The sequence below is a fragment of the Phalacrocorax aristotelis genome, chromosome 4, assembly GCF_949628215.1.
Source record: "Phalacrocorax aristotelis chromosome 4, bGulAri2.1, whole genome shotgun sequence".
In the NCBI taxonomy this organism is placed as follows: Eukaryota; Metazoa; Chordata; class Aves; order Suliformes; family Phalacrocoracidae; genus Phalacrocorax; species Phalacrocorax aristotelis.
Window position 1 is genome coordinate 45,874,367 of NC_134279.1, and position 12,896 is coordinate 45,887,262.

General features: G+C 40.2%; 1 long non-coding RNA gene across 1 annotated transcript in view; it reads left to right on the plus strand.

Annotated features, from left to right (window-relative positions):
• Positions 1 to 234: 234 nt before the first annotated feature.
• The window catches only part of LOC142056938 (uncharacterized), a 543,236-nt gene continuing 530,574 nt past the window's right edge, over positions 235 to 12,896 (plus strand). Inside the window, exon 1 of the long non-coding RNA XR_012660487.1 lies at positions 235 to 388. This is a non-coding gene — a long non-coding RNA (uncharacterized LOC142056938). The remainder of the gene's footprint in view (positions 389 to 12,896) is intronic.

Below are 12,896 nucleotides of genomic sequence, written 5' to 3' on the forward strand. Positions count from 1 at the left end.
GGGAGAAATCAAATAAATAAATAACCTCCGCACCAATAAGAGAGGCAGCGGCTGCCGAGCAGGCTGGGATCGGATGGGAGAGGTCCTTCCTGGGCTGTATTTGTTTGTTTGTGACTGGAGCTGCAAAGTTCAGACCCAAACGTGTTGCTTTCCGCCGGCGGCGGCGGCGGCGACCGCCCCACTTCACCTGCTCCGCTGACGGGTGCCTGCCCTGCCCGGTCCGGGGAGGCCCGGTCCGGGGAGGCCCGGCCCGGGGCGGCCCCGCCGCTCTGCGGGCCCTCTGCCCGCCATCCTCCCGCCGTGGGGCCGAAGGACGGCAGGGGAGCGCGGGGCTGCCTCTGTCGCCTGCCCGCCTTCCCTCCGCGGCTGCCGGAGAGGCAACGGACAGGTGAGTGCCGCTTCTCCGCACTTCTGCCCGGCGCGGCGCGGCGGCTGCCGCCGCTCCGTACGTACCTGTCGCTGCAGGAGCTGCTCATTTATCAAACTTTGCCTCCTGTTGGCTCCCGCACCCCCCGCCTCGCCTTTTGCGGGAGGGCGAGTGCTCGGGGTTATCTGGTTGTGCGCAAAGGGAAGCCGGGGCGGGGGGCTGTGGGGTGTGCGGGGCGCGGGGTGGGGGGGGGGGTGTCCCGCTCTGCAGAGCTCCGTTCAGCCCTTACCGGGGGAGGGGGCTGCCGCCCGGAGCCCTCGCAGCGCGGGCGCGGAGGCGGCGCGAAGTTTGGGGTGTTTGCCCTGGAGGGAGCCCGCGGGGCCCGTGCAACAGGCACCGTCCTGCGGCGGGAGGGCGGGGGGCTGCCGGCGTCCCCCAGCGCACCTCGGCCCTTCTAGGCGATTTCGCTTCGTTTTCCAACACCTCCGAGGCTGCGCCTTGCCGGGGAGCGTGTGCCCTGCGGCCGCCGGGAGTGCCTAGGAGCCACCTTCGGAGGCACGCCTCCTCCTAAGGAGGAGAGAAACTTGCCGATCCGCACGAAGGGCGGCCGGGGTGTTTCCGCCCGGCTGCGCGGAAGGTGCGCGCTGGGGCGCGGGGGACTCAGCCCTCCCCGCTGTGGGACCCCCCCGGGAGCGGAGGGAAGGGGCTGGCGGCGGGGCGCCGGCGCCCGGCAGGTGGAGCCGTGGGGAGCGGCGGGGATTGAGCTCGGCTTGAGCAGCGTTGCCAGCGGAGCCCCGTGGGCTGCGGAGCGGCCCGGCGCCCCCCAGCCCGCACCTCCGCGGCCGGGGAGCCGCTCCCCGAGTTGTTCGCGGCGGGCGGTGAGCGGGGCTGCGGCGGGCGGGGGGGCGCCTTCCGCGGGGGGCGGCGGGGTTGGCGTTACCCCGGCTCACACGCGTGTTTTTCTGGCGGTGATTGATTGCCTTTCTGGTTGTCACTACGTGGTGGCAAAAAAGATGAGATTCTAGGGGTAGTCTGTCTTAATTATCACAGAACGTATAAAAGCGTAACTGCTAAAATTATTCAATAGCGGTTAACAATTAAAAGATTACTCTGCAGCTCGCAAGGAGCAGACTGTACTAATTGGATAGTTAATGACATTTAAATAGGCAGGCTTTCTTAAAATAGTAAGCTCTACTCTTCCACGGAACTGAATAGGGTGGTAGAATATTTAATAATTATATTGCAATGATGGTAACGCTGCTGAAAGGGCTGTGGTAATTAAGTTGTTAGCTCGGCCGGCAGCACTGGGACAGACTTTGCACAGTTTTAGAGCATCGGCTCCGAGAAGGCTGTGGATGTTCATCATTTTGCCTTTGATGGGTGAATGTAGCTAAATACCTTAGAAATTTCTGTAAGGCCGAGTCGAAGGGGAGGCAATATTTTACATCTTGTCCAGTGAAATCTTCTTCCATCTTCTACTGACATTACTTGACTGAAATGATAATTGAACTGGAGTTTTATGTCACTTTATGCCACTCACACTGTTTGGAAATAGTTACTGTTTAATATTGTGAGGGCTGGATCAGGGGCGGTGTAACAACACTCCTCTTGTCATCCTTTAAAAACTAAACAGCTAAGGTAGTATATACATGTTGGTTTTTGGTAGTAATATACCAGTTTAACCACTGTAGTTCAATAACAAAGTGATAAATCAACTTCTGTGTAGTTAAACTTTATTTTCTAAACTTTGTTCTCCACATCTCGTTCATTCCTTGCGTAACTTGAAAATGCTCTATGAGAAACTCATAGACCAACTGCATAAACTTGTTGCATTTTCTTTTAAAAGTTTTCTCAGTGTAATGTGTAATAAAGTTGGCATAACAAGAAGCAACGCAGTGCAATCTTACGCTTGCTGTATTTTTTTTTCAAAGGCAAAAATGTTTCCCACTGTCGTCATCATAGACATATACTTAAGGAAAATGCCAGAAATGCAATTAAATTAGAGATTAAATTTAATGAATTAAATAGGATATTCTAAGAACTACTGTAGAGAATAACACATAATTAAAATTGTAAACGGGCTCTTATATACCTGTGTTCATTCAGTCAGTTGTAAGTTTTGTCATCGACGTAGTCTTGCCTGCCTTTGAGGTAAAAAAAAAAAATACAGAAATAAACAAAACCCCGACAACCCCGACATCGGGTTGTGTGTCTCCCAAGTCAACGGAAATGCTGAGCCTCACAGAAGTTACATCCACAATTGCAGAACGAGCCTGTTTTCTTCTTGTGTCGGATGCTACAGTTGTCACTTAGGAATCTTCTTGTGTTGGATCCCAACCTTGCTCTTTTCACTAATGTAGATACATTTCTCAATGTATCTACACACCCCAAAGTATTCCTGCACACCAAAGTATTCACATATCTCTTAGCAGCATTGCTGCTGACTTCTGAACCTGAATTCCATTCTATGCTTTCCCAGATGAGGGTTTCTAAAAATCTGAATAAGGGACCTTTTGTTTTTTCCTCAATTCTTGTAAAAACGTTCGCTTGAATGAAGATGGGGTTTAATGTTAAGATTGAATTTCCTCTGAAACAAAAGTAGGACTTTCCACACAGCTGATTAATAGCTGAATGTGTTACTGAAGATTTACAAAACGGTGATGTCTTGATATCTGGATTTGTGGAGTGTCTTTGATAAAACACGGAGTGTGAGAAAATGCTGAAGAAGTTTTGTCTTTGTTTTTTGTTTTCAGGGGGAAAAACCCCAACACCCAAAACAGAAGGATTGTTTTAAAAAGTCTTTCCATGGTACGCTGGATTGTATAAAGCTGTTTTGGGGAATTGTGTTTGTGTATTTTGCATATATTTTATTAAAATTATACCGGCACAAGTTTTATAAGAAAATGAACTCTGCTTGAAAAATCCTCCTCATGAAACACAGACACCTTTCTTCTACAATGCCTACTTACTTTTTCCCCTGACTTTTCCCAACTCTTTATCAATAAATCTATGCAGGAAGATTCCCAAGCGTTGTTAAGCATGTTCTTCTGTATTGCTTCCAAATTGTACCACTTGAAGTCTTTCATCCTAACATTTGCAATACTAATGTTAAACATTGGTAGGTTGAAGGTACCTTTCTGCTCTTCTGACGCTTCCAAAAAATACATACGAGTATTTAACACATAGTGTATCTAGAAACATTGTATTTAGTAAAGTCACAGCTAGCTATGGATAAACCCAAAACTTTGATCTTGGAGAATGCAATTATAGTATTGGGAGGGCAAGAAGTTCTTAAATCCTGTAATTACCATATTCATATTGCTTGTTAAATGAGGGAATGTCAACTCCTGGGCACATGGCTCTGGCATACCAGGAAAATACCCTATGGTTGACTTTGAAGCTACAGCATACATTACAAATCATTCTAGGTAAAACAAATATTTAAGAAACAGAGATGCCAAATATTTGTTAATGCACTGAAGTGAATGGGCTGTATAATTCTGCACCTGAGAATATTTCTAGTATAGCTAATGAAAAAATAATTATTACTTGTGATTGATACTGGAATCAAACTTCTGGAAGCCAATACTTCTGTGTTTTTTTTTTAAAAAATGTTGGCTTCATAGATGATTACTTTTAAAAACGTTATAATAGCATTTTACTGTATTAAAGATAGCAATTGAAGTTATAAACTAATAAATTCTATAGGCTTAGAAGAGTCATGGTCTGCAAATTATCAGAATGCATTAAATTACACTTTTATTTGTGCAATAAAGGTAATTTCATACAAGGCTTGACTTGCAGCTCTGTTATGTTATGAATACATTTGTACTTCTGAAATTCCGTTCTTTCATTCAGGTCCATAAAGAAACTAAATTTTACATGTGGACCTGTTACCTGGATACTCTAGGACTAAGGTTTTTTTGATGACTAACAGTTTGTCAAACAGAGAAGGTTGATCTTGGTTTAGTACATGCACATGCACTGATACGTGCCTATATATGCTTTCTGTGTGAAAACCCAGTATTTTATTTAAAAAAACTTGGGCAAGAGAGGTAATATATCAGCTTTCAAATGGCTTTAAAGATTTAATTTATTTAGTACCTTGTACCCCAAACAGGACATCTATTTTAAGGTAAGAAAGAATTTGCAAAGATTCTTTTAAAGCATGGGAAGTGTTTTAACTATAGCACGTAGAAAGATCAGCATGGAGTATTTGGAGATACTTTTCCTCAAGACACATGAATGAGTCAAAGGTGATATTAGTTTTGTTAATTCAAATGGCATCTCCAACCTTAAACTTCTGCAGTATAGTACCTAAAGGCAGTCTGCCTGTGAGCTCTGCTGAAATCTAGAACTCCTGAGAATGTTTCTTCTAATAGCTGCTAAATGTTCCAGTGTTAATTAAGAGGTAATGTAAGTGGAATCGAATATTATGACAGCATAATGGTCTCCTGTTGAATATAAGTTCCATGGCTTAGCAGACACTTTCATAAAACAAGCATATTTCAGCATTGTCTGTTCAATAGGAAGTGTTTCTGCAAAAGCCTAAAACAGTCCCCCATAGAGAAATCTGTTCATCATGTTTCTATTGCAGCAGTCTAATGAGAGCAGCATCGCTTTCCCTTCGATAGTTGAATGCAGGGACGGTTTACAGAAATTTGTAGGGTCACACACATGGTGGTTCTCTACTCCAGTCCTTGTCTGCGCCGCTAAGCAAGACTTCTGCTACCTGAAGCTTTTACTTCCTCCAAGGGGAAGAGAAAGCAAGAAAGGTTAGCTGTATTCCAGCATATGCCCTTGTGACTGTTTGACAGTGCAGAACTGTAGAGGGCAGACTCATGTTCATCCCACTGTGCGTGATCTTGACCCATATGGAATATTTAGAGTAGGAGCGTCTTGAACATAAAAGGCAAAGTGGCCAAGTTGCTCTTCCCTTCTGATAGACGCCTATGCATTGACAGTTCTTGTGTTTACTCAGAAATCATTCCGTTTTAAAAGTAGTGTTAAAAAAATCACATTGAATTAATCTCTGAAGAGGTCACCTTGACAGTTCATTCTGGCTCAAGTACTGTTCCCATGCTGTTCTCTGCCTTTTTATTGTAAACGTGTTCTCCCTTGGGACAGGGTAGCATTGAGATGTAGCCGTAACGACGTTCAAAAGAACATCAGCCATTTCGAAGGGCAGGGAGCATGGCACAATTGGGGGAGGGCAGCCAGCCAGCAAGGATTGAGCTCGTATTTATCCAATTCCAGAGCAAGTGGGGTGAGGAAGAAAGAAGGATGAAGTGTGTGCTAATTGACAGGGGGCAGTGCCCCTAGGTCACAGCAGGAGTGAAGCTTGTTGAAGTTTGGACTGAAACACCTCCAGCTCAGCTCAGAGAGACATTATCTGGGCAGCTAATTCCACTTTATGGTAGACTGACCATTATATGTACGATTTCAGATGAAAGCATTTGGGCTGTTAACAAAATTATGTGAAATTGCACTGATTTATGCAGTGACAGCCATCTAACATTATGACTGATAAAACCCATTTAGGCCCTGTTCCTGTGGACGCTACATACATGTTTAATCTGATGACAAGTCCTGCTCGTATTTTTAGGACTACAACAACTTGATATAACAAGAGACATGAAGTGTAATCTTAGATCAGAAGCAAAATCTGTTGAATACTTTTCTTTTTGGAAACTAACAACTTTATTTTTCATTTTGGTGGATCTCTGACTGGCACTGAGTCATACATCAGCAACTGTATATAGTACAGTTTCATTTACATGCTAGCCCCTGTAAATCATTGGGGTATAATTTGCTCTTGGACAGTAGAGGTTACTAAACTTAATTTTGTGTTCTACTGAAATAAAAGACCACATTCAAGGAACATACAAGTCAAGGTAATTTTTAAACATTTCTAACAGTTTGCTACAGTTAAGGGGATAAAATACAGGAATGAGAATTGAAATGGACTAGCTGATGGTCTAAGGGGAAATCAAGCTTTGGAGAGAAGAGGTGCTAGTTAATAGAGTTTTGTCCTTTTTTTTCGTATTTCAGCAAATGTGCTGCTAATTTAGGGTGCGGGCAGAGGATAGGCTGTGAGTTAGGTACTGTGGGTGAAAAGATACTGTCCATTCACTTAAAGGCTAGTGTTGATATAATTGGATTTTTAGCTGCCTTTCAGACTAAACTGCACATGTATTCCTCGTCCATTGCAGCAGGAAATAAAATATGTTCATTTGCAACTGCAAGACTAATTAATTTTACTTCACTTTGCAAAAGATTTATTGTGGCTTATGCGTCCCTGGGAAAAGCAATCGTAGATTGTTGTAAAGTGCTGTAGCATGAAGGATTTTTTTCTTCCTTTTTAAATAAAGATTGACTAGCTGTGGCTTACTTCAGCTATAGCTAGGATTAGCAATACTGAGGCACAGGTAGAATAAGGGTTAGGTTTTACCACCCCTTCATATACTCACTAGTAAATACTGTAACTTAGTTACTGTTCACTCAGATATGCTCTTCAATTTCTCACGCAGAAATTGGGGAAGAAACTACACAAAGAATGAGAGGAGATTGCATGGGACTGATTGGCAAACTAGCAACAGCTGTTACAGTAATCAAGGGGGATGACAAGTAGTCATTCTTTAGTAGGAACTGAAGGAGTAAGGATTGGATTTAACATAAAGAAGAAAAAGGAGTGATGAGAAGAGAGAACAGTTAGACTGCTTTAAAATGCTACCTTGTCAGGAGTTCTTGGGACAAACAGGTTAGTCAACAAGGGGGAAGAACGAATATTTTTTTTTTCTAAAGAAAAAACCCTCCCTACTTTTTTTGAGTAAGAAGTATTAAGTTGTATGAAGATCTTGTAGAGGACATGGAGTGAGTGTCTGAATCTCAAACAGTACACAGATTCTTTGGGTATAAGCCAGGTTGGGGAGAACTACTCTTTATATGCACGAGTTTGTGTTGTGCTGTGTGGACTCGTGTTCTTGGAGGACAGGAAGAGCTTTCAGCAATCTCTAAAATTTTCTGCCCTTGGATCCTTTTCATAGACTTTCATCCCACTGTCTTTATCTTTGTTTTCTTGACTTCCGTGATTCAAGAGCATGAGGATCTGAAGATAAAATTGACCTAAACCGAAAACTCCCTGAACCAGTAGAATTGACTGGGGCTGTGATCACACTCAATTTCGCACTGCTGCTAGTGTCATGTAGAGTAATATTGTGAAGGATTCTGTCAATTTTTGGTTCAGCTGCTAGTTGTCATAATGGTAAAGAATCACAGGGAGAGTCACTATCTTCAGTCAGTGAATGAGAAGCTTTATTAAAGAAAGGAAAACTGGTATTTTCTTGAAGCTTTCTTTTTTTTCTTCATTATAAAGCTTTCACATAGAATCTTTTCATTTCCGGACTGAATATCTGCAGCTGATTTTCAAAAACTGTATATGACATTTGAAGCCTTGGTTCCATACGTATTTTTCTTGATGGAAAAGTTAAATTTTCCCAACCCTTTGGCTATTCATTTCTACTCTCTAACAGCCTTCTCAATTGAATTATTTGGAGGACTATACAAAAAACCAACCTAAACCTAAAGTAATTCCGTGGCAAAAAAAAGAAACCAAAAAGCTAGATTTTTAACCTTATTGAATCACCTCAGTGCCCCCAAATAGTTTGCTGGTGCAAATGAGGGTGCAGAGTAAGGGTAGGGTTCCCTCCTGGGAGGGGAGAGGAGGTGGGATCTGCTTTAGCCAGCCTTGCCACCAGCGGATAGATTTGCAGAACTTCTGCCTTATGGTTGGTACCATATATACACCCTGTAATCGGAAGGTTTTGTGATGGTTTCATTATTATCTTTAATCTTCTGTGTTCTGCTGTAACAGCTAGAGACCTAGTTAGAGAGCAGGAAAGGACCCTTGTGCTAGATGGCATGTGTATTTAATGAGTACAGATTCTGTTTTATCCTTGTAATGGACATAAGATTCCATTGTCTTGTCAAGATGTACGCACTTGCATATGCAGCGCATCTAATAAAACATATAAGAATATTTGTTCCTATTCAGAACTTTAGAAAATGTATTTAAACTTGAAGGTAATTCATTTTTGTATTGCTTTTCTTTCACTCACCCATGTGCCGTTCTGCCATCTATTCCTTTTGGGGAATTTCATGGCTGTCAGATCACAGACTGAAGATCCTATTTGCTGTTTATGTATTAATAACTCTTGGTATAGCATAAGTAATGTGCAGCTCTTTATTGTAAATAATTCTTTGCTAAGGCAATTTTCCATTGCTGGACTTTTTTTTTTTTTAGCTCGACTACAACGACTTTCTCCACCCAGCAAGTCTTCCCTCTTGCTCTTCTATTTTGGTCTCATCTGTTTCTCAGGTGCAACTGTACTTCTGCTATTACTGTAGTTATCTGCATTTGCAACTCGTCATGGAATTCACTGTGGTCAGCCCTGATTGCTAGCTCCTGAGCTTTGTGGGTGGCTATCCTTTTCTCTGAATTTTTGTCCTACTCTGTCTCTTTGCCCTTCACCTCCCCACAGAAATGTTCCTAAGTTGATATTTTGGGAGCCAAGTCTGAGTCCCAGGCAATTGTTTTTGTGAATAACCTGTAAGCCTGGAAAAAGATCTATTGTGAAATCTGTGTATCAGCCCCTCTTTCTGATCTTTTTCATATAAAGAGGAAAGCACGAGGAAAAGCTGCAGGAACTAGATAGATAGTATTTTTAAGATTAAAAATACAATTTACTTCCCAAAATTGTTTCTTCATTAGTGCACAATTTATGATCTACTAAAGAGCTGTGCTCTGCAGTCACACTTGCTCAGAATAACACAAGCATATTGCGTGGGTTTTTTTTGAAAAGCCGGTTTGAAGCCAATGAAAGAAAAGTGTTAGCTGCATGAAAAGCATGTCAACTTACCCAGGGAAAAGGTGCATACTGGGTACATACGGATAAGGCTCCATTTCATCACTGTCATGGTAATCCATATCAATCTTACTTTTGGGAGGCCACTTCTAAGTTTAATGTCAATTTACATTTCCGTGAATACGTTGTTTCTATTTCTTCACTGCAGTGAAGATATCCTTACTTATTCAATGACAGCATTTTTGAATTGCCTATCGTGTTTGTAAAATATCTACAGTGACAAAATGTACACAGTAAAATGTGAGCTGTAGAAAATAATATTGCATACTGAACTGCCAGTAATTTCAGCCCTAGTAAAACAAAAAATACTCCTGAAGTTATACTAGATTTCCCTAACATTCTTCTGGTATGCCAAGGTGATGAATGAATGTCTTTACGTGTTTAAAGCGTGCTGAGTCTGGACTCTGAGGGGACCCACAATAGAAGTTTAAATGTCAGTAGGAAATTTTTTGTTTAAATGCCCTCAGTAACCACAGTAGAAATATTGCTTCATGGGAAGAAAAACGCATGTCATAACCAAGACATTTCAGGAATTATGCATTCAAACCGCTATCATGAACTTCATTTTTACAAAAGAAAAGCTTTCATCGTTCAGTGAAGACAGTACTTTGTGCCATCTTTAGAGAACAATACCAAACTTGCCTGGCTAAATTCTGCATCAATTATCTTTAAATGTTCAAAGGTATTATGCTATGTAATGTGCAGAGATATACTGTATCATACCTGCAGTTCCGTGAAATCAGGAATCAGTCTGTTATGTAATAATTTTTGCAAGGAAATACAAGGACAGTGTGTGACCCTCTGAAGTAAAAATTGTACATACTTGGCTTTCTGCGATTTTGCCACTGCAACTTTCCCTCTGTTCCTCAGAACTCTGACAAACCCTACCAAACATATTGCATATTGTAAATAATACAGTGATAGGTCCTCTAATATTTTATTGTTGTCACTGCTGTGAAAATGGCTAAACACAAGTAGCTTTTTATGAGAAATTAATTTTAACTCATTGGTAACTTAACGGTTTACATGATTTGAGGGGTTGTCAATATGTACAAGAGATGTACTTTGTACTCTGGCTATCCCTGCTGGTGAAAAACTGTGTTGAAGATGTCTTTTTTTTTTTTTTTTTTTTTTTCTTCACACTTGACATCACTATCACATGCTTTGTTCTTTTCAGTTTCTTTCTCAGGACTTCTCCTCATGAAATCATCTCTAGTTAAAAGAAACATCATCTTTCCTTCAGATATGTAACCCTTCTCTTCTAAGCGTATCTCATAATTAAACTAAAACAAATCCAGAAAACAAAAAAGCCCGTTTGTCTCTTTTTAAAAAATCCTTGTTATCTTATGTACGTATTTTATTAACTTATTGGGCCTGAAATCCACTATGAAAATCTTGAATGCTAAACTGCATCGGACTGGAAGCTAAAGTTTTAGTTTTCTGCTGGACCAGTAATTTTTCTTAGTTATTTTAATCGTGTGAACTTCTACTTTTTCACATTTTCTCAAATGTAAATAAACAAAAGACTTAAGGAGGTTCTTTAAGTGGAAGATCAGTAGAGATTTAAAGCTTTCTTGTTAAAATTTGCATGAAACTTTTCTCTAAATTTCTGTAAACTGTAATCTCTCTGTAAACTGAGCTCCCCGTTGAAAGAACTGTATTAGTTGAAAAATGAGCAACTGTGCAATACATCGGTTTCTTTCGCACAAGAACAACTCTATGCTTTTGAAACAAAAATCTGCTATTTCTGATTTTATGTTGTGGTTTACAAAATGGGTATTCTTCAATTCTACTTGTTTATTTTGTATTGCCTGTCAGTCTCAAGCTGGCTTTAAAAAAAAAACAAACCACAACGTAAATCCTAGGACCCAATCTTGCTAATATTCATGCATCCAGAGTTAAAAACGTGTAAATGAGAGCAAGTATAGAGTAACTTTCAATGCTCTAGCTCCAATATCAATTTAAAAATACATCAGTTTCAGAGGTCTGAAAAATCAGGTATTTGGAAAAAATGGCATGATGCTAATACTTGTTGTTGCTTACATTGGTTCATTCTCACCTCTTTTGGTAGTATCCATGGTTTTGCTATTAAAACTAAGATTATAATGCAGTTCTTTTCCAGTGCAAAATATTTCTTACGACACATTTGAATAAATTTAAATTGAGATCCTTTGTATTTTTTTTCTGGCTTTGAGTGTTATCTTGTCCATGCAGAAATTATAACCTACTCTGGATGTGCAAACAAATGATGCAAAATAGTGATGCTTTGAAAATACTAGCTGGCAAACCGGAGCCAGTGGAAATCGCTGTTTATTTGAAGACCCTTTATATAAAGAGCAAGTTGGGAAATAGTGACACTCTAGTTTTCCATTGAGAAGTGGCTCTAAGGTGTGTACTACTGAGTATGTAGTATAACCCACTGAATACTGAAGGGTTATATCTCCATTCTTTGCAGCTACAAAGAATTATAAACTATGTGAGAACTTAAAATGCAAGAATAGCTGCTAAAATGTGAACGTTGCTCAATTTAAGTGAATTTCCTCATTTGTTAGCATGTCTATTATTAAATGCTGAAGAATTCATTATTCTTATAAGAGGACTTTGACACCTTAGTCTTGTCTGGTTTTTGTGAAGCGTATCTATAGTTTCCTGCTGCTTGGTCCAATTTGGATTTAAATTCAAAACCTTTGTATAGTTTCAAGGTGATAAGTACCTTGAAACCTGTTTTTTAGATTCAATTATCTGATTGTCTTATTGTCCCATTTATTCTCCATATTTTAATTTCCTGTAATAAAGTTGGTAGAAATTCCAAGTAAATAATTCATAATGATCTTTAAATTGGTGATGGATATTTTTGTACTTTTATTTGAAATAATTTTATGTCAGATTTATTTTGACAGTTAACAGAAATGAGTGTACTAATTTCTTGTTGCTTCAGTGAATTTTGCATCTTCACTAATGTTAAATCTTCATGCTTTGAAGTACATGTGTAGCTGTTGAGAAAAGTAATACTGTCAGTGAATTTCAGATTCAACTAATTTTATTTCCAGTGTACTTTTTTTGGGGAAGTTATCTTTTGGACAGAATATGAAAAGCTATGGAAAGAGTTTTATAATTACTTAATTTTCTTTCCATTGTTTGATGATTTGATATACAGGAGGCCAGTGGAAGCCTCATTCTGTTTTATTGTATATTAATTCAGGGGCCAGAATCTGGCTTCCTTTTTCTAGGACTAAACATTTAAGTGAGAGAAACTTATTCTCTTTAAAAGGACAGTAATAGCAATTGCAGGTACCTCTTAGTGCTTAGATAGTGAAAACACCAGTCTTTCTGCCATCTTTTAAAGGGACTCCAGTTAATAACTCCAGTGTCCTACAGAAACAGCAGGTTAGTTTGTTACTATGCAACAAGTAATTTCGAGAGAGAAGTAGAAATAACCAAAGAGCATTACTCTGAGATGCAGTGAATATGAGAGGAGGTCTTGGGTGTGCCACAGGATTGTTTTGCTTTCTTTTTTTCCCCCATTACATAGTTATTGGGTAAACAGATCAAATTCTATGAGTAGGAACTAGAATCTGGGTCTCAACTCAGTAAAGCTGCTGATT